The 7,953-nt window shown below is 31.1% G+C and overlaps 1 pseudogene; it reads left to right on the top strand.

Annotated features, from left to right (window-relative positions):
• The first annotated feature begins 278 nt into the window (after nucleotides 1–278).
• LOC111994113 (cellulose synthase-like protein E6) lies at nucleotides 279–6,491 on the top strand (annotated as a pseudogene).
• The last annotated feature ends 1,462 nt before the right edge of the window (nucleotides 6,492–7,953 follow it).

The following is a 7,953-nucleotide window of genomic DNA, read 5'->3' as shown; positions in this document are numbered from 1 at the left end:
GATTATAAAATAAAACGCTTAGTTAGAATATAGATAATTTTTATCGTGAGAATTAAGCTCATTTTTTATTTACAAAAAAAAAAAATTACAAATTGAGTTAATTTTAACCCACACAAAATAATTATACTAATATACAAAAAGATTTGGTTTTTTGGTCTTGTCCATATAGAAATATTGTTGTACTTGCATCAACAATAAAAATATTCTTGCAAACTCGATTTTTTATTATATACACAGGCCAAAAACACACGCAGTCATAGTCTCATACACAGAGAGAGATGGGAAAGGAAGGTGGTGGAGAAGAAGCACTACTTCCATCGTGTGAGACAAAGGATGCAAGATTTAGACCATTGTGTGAGACAAAGGATGCAAGATTTAGAGGTGCATATAAGGTGTTTGCTTCCACAGTGTTTGTTGGTATATGTTTGATATGGGTTTACAGATTGACTCACATCCCAAGAGCTGGAGAGCAAGGGAGGTGGGCTTGGATTGGTATGTTCATGGCGGAGATATTGTTCAGTTTGTACTGGATATTCACTCATTCTTGTCGTTTTAAGGTTGTTTACAATTATCCTTTCAAAGAAAGACTCTCAAACAGGTTAGAGCTCTCTCACTCTCTTACACTTACGTGAATATATATAGTAGCAGAGTTTGGCTGTATATGGTATTAGTTTATCTAGTTAGTGCAAGAAACTATTGCAATTTCATAGCTACTTTCTTTCACTGTTTGTTTAGCTTTGTTTCTTGTTTTTAGTAGGACTTTTTTTTTCCCAAAAAATAACCCATTCCTTATTAAGTTGGCAACCCATCAAGGTGATCAATTGATCATGTAAGGTAAGAATCTTCTACCTCAATCAGTTAGTATTTTAGTATTTCGAAAATAGACATCTATGATTCAAATATCTTATTTTCTATTGTAACCATCAATTTATCATCTTTTTAAAAAAAAAAAATCATATAAATTAATGAGGTTTCAAAACTTTTGAGGTTACAAAAAGGTTGGAAACATGAATTTAAATCTTGAAGAAATTACGTTTTTGGATTATAAGAGCTGAGAAAAATATTTGAAAAGAGCATAACCATAGCTGTATTCTTTTTCTTTTCTCCTATTTTTTTTTCCAGGAAAAACCGAAGTTTTATTCTTATTGTCGAATAAGGACAAGAAAAAAAGAAAGGAACAAATGTTGTGTTGGCCCTATTGGGGGTTAACAATCTCAATTCTTATTTTAATAGATCAAATAAGTCCTTACTCTGTTTCTTAGAACAAATTTTAATTTTCTCGGATACACTCAAAAGATTTTTTTTGGTCATTTTGTTCCTCAATGAGTCAAATTAGTCAATATACACTTTCGTGGCATGTCACAGATACAAAGACAAATTACCGGGTGTTGACATTTTTGTATGCACGGCAGACCACAAGATAGAGCCACCAACATTGGTGATCAACACCATCTTATCAACTATGTCTTACAATTATCCACCTGAGTTGTTGAGTGTTTATCTTTCTGATGACGGTGGGTCGGAGTTGACCTATTATGCTCTCCTTGAGGCCTCTAGTTTCTCTAAGCATTGGATTACTTTTTGCAAAAAATTTAATGTCGTGCCAAGGTCCCCCGGTGCCTTCTTTGCCCAACAAATTGATGTTCAGACATAGCATATGCCCAAGAATGGTTGGCTTTGAAGGTAAGTTCATAATATGTTTACTTAGGAGTAGTTCTAGTACCACATAAATTACTACAAATTTTGTCACAATTATCTTACGAGTCAGACTGTTATTGGCTTCTTGTCACTTTCATGTGAACCCACTATTTTTTTTACCATTTACAGTCTACCAGATTGACAGTTGTGGCACAAGTTACACCACTTTATTTGGTCTTACATTTTTTCGTTTAATTAGGCTAATTTTTATTTTTACTTTTATTTTTTTTCTTTTTGAGAGAATAATTAGGCTAGTTCGATAAAGTTAAAGTGTACCAAATTTTGTAGCCAAAATATATTTTACTCCCTTTATTGTCATTTTAGGTTCTCAAGTTTCGAAATTTGCAATCAATCACATTGAAGTCTAAACTTTCAAATTGCTGTTAATTTGAGCCTTTTGTCAACTTATTAGCATCTAGGGGTTGTTTGGCACTATTGTTTAAACAACAGTTTTCAGTGTTTAAATAACAATAACACTTATAATACATATTTTTATAACACTCAAATACGTATTTTCACAACACTAAAAACTAAACAACAATACTTAAACACCACTACCAAACGAGCCCTATCCACTTAAATGTCATAGTATTGTTTTAAGACTTGAGTTCTGTTAATGGAAAATACTTGGGTATTTTCAGAATATAATAAAATGGTATTTCATTTCTCACATTTATGGTAGACCTTACCATGAATTTAATGAATGAACTTTACCATGAATATAAAAAGAGGAAATACTATTTACCATGCTTTGGGTACCTAAAAATTACTCCTTGTTAATAGGTACCATTAGAGAATTTGTTAATAGACCATTTTATGAAAATTTCAATACCACTTTCATGAAAAATATAAAAAATTGTTAAAAAAGTTAGTTATTTTTTCTTTTCTCATAAAATTTAAAAAAAAATAGTTGCTAAACCAATGTCTTTAGAGCTAACTTTTCTCATAAAACTTATATATTAATAATTTGAGGGATTCAAATGAAAAAAAAAAATAATTGATTAGGGGATTAATTGTAGATGGGTCCGGTTAACGGATGCTTTTAGAGCATTTATTAATAAACAAGTTTAGAAAAGTTTTAATAGAACTTTTATTGGAAAAAAAAAAAGTTGTAAAAAATTTAAAGATTTGGCTTACCTCCAGTACTATTTAACTGGATTTTTTTTTTTTTTTAATGAGAAATTACCACATCATTCACTAACTTAATATAGGTGGAAATTAAAACTTACTACCACTTACCATTGCTATTCAAAACAAATGGAGATGTCCAATTAAAAAAAGTACTGGAAGTCTGGGTTCCAATTAGCTAAACTAGAAAAAAAATTTATGGTTGAATAAGATATCTAAGGTTCAATCCCCGCCTATACCAAAAACCGATTGAAGCCTTGATCAGATGATAAAGAACTATTATCAAGAGTGAACACCATAGGTTGAAACTCTTAAAAAATAATAAATAAATAAATAAAAAGGTACTGGAAGTAAGCCAAACTCAAAATTTAATTGTTCTTTTTTTTTTTTTCATTTCCCATAAAAACTTTCCTAATATGGTTCACTAACAAATGCCCCATCGTTGGTTGTGGAATTCTAGGACCAAATTTAAAAGTAACATCAATGTTAGAGAGATTAAAATGTATTTTAGCCTAATTTTTTATCCAATAATACCCTTAAACCTTTACATATTTTTGTTGGTCCATATTTGACAAAAAATTCCTGTAATTAAATAAATTCAGGGAAATTTTGCTTAAACACACTGCATGAAAATTTAAATGACCATATAATAGTTGGCATTTACTTAGATCATTTAATCGACTATTTGATGAATGGTCATTGACCTCCTTTGATGAAAAAAAAATGACTGATGATAAATTTCTTTTTTTTCCTTAAAGAAACTATACAAAGAAATGGAAGACCGGATTGAGTCAGCTATTGAAATGGGCAAGATTCCAAAAGAATTAAAGGACCAACACAAAGGGTTTTTAGAATGGAATTCTAACGTGACAAAGCAAGATCATCAGTCGATTGTGCAGGTAATTCTTGTATTCTTGTTTATAATAAAATTCAATTTATGTTTAGTAATGCATGACACCTAAATTCAATCTAGGTTAAAATTATTCCAATCAAATTGACAATTCTTCACCAAAATTTCAAAATTCACTTTTTTACAAAAGTTTTATTTATTAAATTATATATATATATATAATATATATATATATATATTATTTTCACATAATATTTTCCATTTTTTAGATAACAATTGATGGAAGGGACAAAAAGAAGGTGGATATTGGTGGACAACGATTGCCGACATTGGTGTACATGGCACGCGAAAAAGACCCCAGTGGCCTCACAACTTCAAAGCTGGAGCTATGAATGCATTAGTAATATATCAAATTCTATACATGGGTTTTTGGGTAGGAGTTATGCTTGGTATAACTTTTGTTAATTATACACCACCCATTAACTTTTTACTGAATTTATTTCCTAAAATTTCATAGTTAGATTAATTTTTTCCTTTATATACCTTACATTTTGCAAAATATCAAGATGATCAAATATCAATAACTTTTTTTTTTTTTACAAAGTTTTTAAATTCTAAGTTTTTTGAACATTAAAAGTATATGTAAAATATGAGTTTATAAATGAAAAAGTTAATACTATCTAATTAACACAAAATTTGATATGTGTATCAAAAACATAGAAAACATGAAATTCATCAATTATATTTTCAAAATATTAATCTAATAAAAAATTAAGTATTGTAACATTAAAAAAGAGTAACACTAATTACTTTTAAAACATGTTCCTTAATTTCTCTTTTAACGTATATGTTGCTAATGTGAAATAAATAAAAAAGCATATAAAACGAAAAAGTTTGTTTAATTTGAAGCAAGTGATGCAATGATCAATGTAAGTATTTGTGACCATGTCCACTTGATAATGTTATTGATGTATTATTTTCTAGTATTTTGAAGAAGGTCATTTCTAATGTGCAGATAAGAGTATCTTCAGATATAAGCAATGCTCCATTCATCCTCAACTTGGATTGTGACATGTATGTAAATGATGCAGACACAATACAAGAGGCATTGTGTTTTTTCATGGATGAAAAGAGAGGTCATGAGATCTCTTTTTTGCAGTTTTCACAAAATTATGACAATATCACCAAGAATGATATTTATGCATTTTCTTTTTCAGTTGTAAACAACGTGGGTAATCTATGATCATTCCTTTGTTTCCATGAAGGGAAAAGTATATAGATCATTTGGTGGACTAACATGCTATAAATATTGGTTAAATATGAAGATTGATCTTTCTGGTCTAGGTGGTTATGGTGCAACTCCATATTGTGGCACTTGATGTTTCCATAGAAGAGAGAGTCTTACTGGAAAGATGCACCCCAAGGATTATAGTGGAGAATGGATTATAGAAGCCAAAAATAATACAGATAAAACAGTCAATGAATTGGAAGAAGCATCAAAAGTTAGTGCTAATTGTAGCTATGAAAGGGACACTCAATGGGGGAAGAAGCTCTCTCTCTCTCTCTCTCTCTCTCTCTCTCATTTTTGTGGAACTTTTAATCTTGAAAATGATGATTGTGAATTTGCAGATGGGACTAATTTATGGATGCCCAGTCGAAAACCTGTTAACTGGCTTGGCTATCCAATGTAGGGATTGGAAATCACTTTATTATAATCCAGAGAGCAAGGCATTTTTGGGTGTTGCTCCAACTACCTTAGATGTAGCTCTTATTCAACACAAGAGGTGGCCTGAAGGCCTGTTTCAGATACTCTTCTCCAAGTATTGCCCTTTCATATATGGACATGGCAAGATAAAGTTGGGTGCCCAAATGGGATACTATATTTTACTTTTTTGGGCTCCCAATGTCATTCCCAGTACTCTATTATGTGATTATTCCTCCTCTTTTCTTGCTCCATGGCATTTCCTTATTCCCTCAGGTTTATATTTTTACCTTTCTTTTCTTATACAATAGATGAATGCATAGTAGACCTCATAAAAGTAAGAATTCATGCATATCATAGTATCACACGCAAAATTTGAAACATAGATGTGTTATGCACCTTCAATGGCTCACTGATTATTAAACACACAAAATTTTGTGTAAATGCAAGTTTATGTTTAGTCTAGGACTAAAACATGTGAGCAAGAACATAGCAATAGATCAAGCAGAGTGAATAGTGTTTTTCAAAGACCTTATATATACTAATTTCATAACCTAATCTTTCCAGGTTAAAAGCCTATGGTTCCTTCCCTTTGCTTATGTTTTTGTAGCTGATAAAGCTTGTGGTATAGTAGAGGCTTTGAGCTGTGGTGATACACTCAAAGCTTGGTGGAATTGGCAACGAATGTCAGTGATACGAAGAACTACTTCATACTTTTTCGGGCTCATTGAGAATATTAGAAGGCAATTAGGCCTATCGAAAACAAAATTTGCCATCACAGCTAAGGTGGTTACAGAGGATGTATCGAAGAGATACGAGCAAGAAGTCATGGATTTTGGAAGTTCAACTATCATGTTTACCATAATAGCAACATTGGCATTACTAAACCTCTTCAGCTTAATCAGGGGAATCAAAAAGATTGTTCAAGATTTGGAGTTCAATGCCTTAGACCAGTTGATCATACAACTTATTCTTGACTTACTACTTGTGATGATCAACATACCAATGTACCAAGCACTCTTCATCCGCAATGATAAAGGCCGCAAACCATCCTCGATTTTGTTCAAGTCTATTGTTTTAGCTTCGTTGGCTTGTTTGATGCCTATAATTTGACACAATTTACCATTATGTAGATCATACAATCTAAGTAGCCTTGTGGTATGTTAGCTTTTCCTTTAATATAAGACTTTGTTAAGGTTGTTTACACTTTGAGACTTGACTGTCATTAATAGATGTTGCAGACCATGTGTCACGTTTGACTCGATCTTCTAGGACACTGTCATTCTTTCCTTGTTTTTTTAAGGACAGTTACCTAATTGGGTTTTAATTCCATTGTAATTGCATTGTTAGCTATTATATGGCCGCCATGTGGCTTAAACCATGTTAAATGTTTATTTTAAAAGGATTAGAACCAAGTTTGTAATCAAACTTTTTCCAAATAACATTTAGTAAAAGTAATTTTTTTATTTTAAAAAAAAAAAAAAGACATCAATTAAAGAAGTAATTGATTTCTCAACCAAAAATAAAAATAAAAATAAAAGGAAGAAGAAGAAGAAGTAATAGAAAGTATGATTTCAGATAGAAAATACTATATGTGACCAATCCTAACTAATCTATTAATGATCGTATCCATAGTTGAATCCAAAAAATTTGGATTGATGTTGGGTTATTGTTCTTGGTTCTCTTACCTCCAATATCTACATATTTCAATTAAGAGAGTCAATACCGTATCAAAAGTCGTTTCGGTTTGATTATGGGAATGAAATATTTCGATACCGATTCATACTAGTATACCATTTTGAAATTACCATGATTTTATAATAATAATAATAATACTAATTCTCTTAGAACCTATACCTTTTACTTTTAGGACTTAAAGAATTTGTTAACACATTTTAAGAATAGCTAAATTTCTATTTATGATCTCATCAAAAAAAAAAAAAAAAACTATTTATGACCCACGTAATCAGTTAAATAGAGTAAATTAAACTCCATGCCACTAGAAGTTGACACTTGGCCATCAAAGCAATTGACTAATAAATAAGAAAAAAACAATTATTGACAGAGCAAAATAAGCAAGAGATAAGAACCAAGGAGAGTCAAGTGGATTTGGGAAAAGCAAATAAAATAAGAGGCTTTTATGCTTTTGGCGGAGAAACCAAGAGAAACTGAGTCGAATGTAGAAACATAGGTACAGCAGTATAGCTTATACTAGTCCAACATTAATGTAAAATTTAAAACATTCAAGTAGAGAAAGCTTCTCAAAAAAAGTAGAGAAAGAATTTAAACAAGTAGAGCAAACGAAGTAGAGAGAGAGCAGACGAAGAAGAGAGCGATTACAATGGCTAAAAAGAAGATCTAAGTGGCTAAAACGAAGAAGAAGATGATGTTGTTAATGATCTAGCAAGCTGATGCTTCAATGATGGTCACTAGTTGCTGTAAGTATTAAAAAGGTTTTCAAAAAGATCCAGTTATATTTGTACCGGTCCGAAACGAAAATGCCGCCGAAAAGCTCCGAAATTTTACCTGTTTCTATACCAGTTCAAGTGCCAGAACAAAATATTCCGGCAGTATC

This window comes from Quercus suber, unplaced genomic scaffold (assembly GCF_002906115.3).
Source record: "Quercus suber isolate HL8 unplaced genomic scaffold, Cork oak 2.0 scaffold_435, whole genome shotgun sequence".
Classification (NCBI taxonomy): domain Eukaryota; kingdom Viridiplantae; phylum Streptophyta; class Magnoliopsida; order Fagales; family Fagaceae; genus Quercus; species Quercus suber.
Note: the sequence above shows the minus strand (reverse complement) of the source record. Positions and strands in the feature narration are given on the sequence as shown.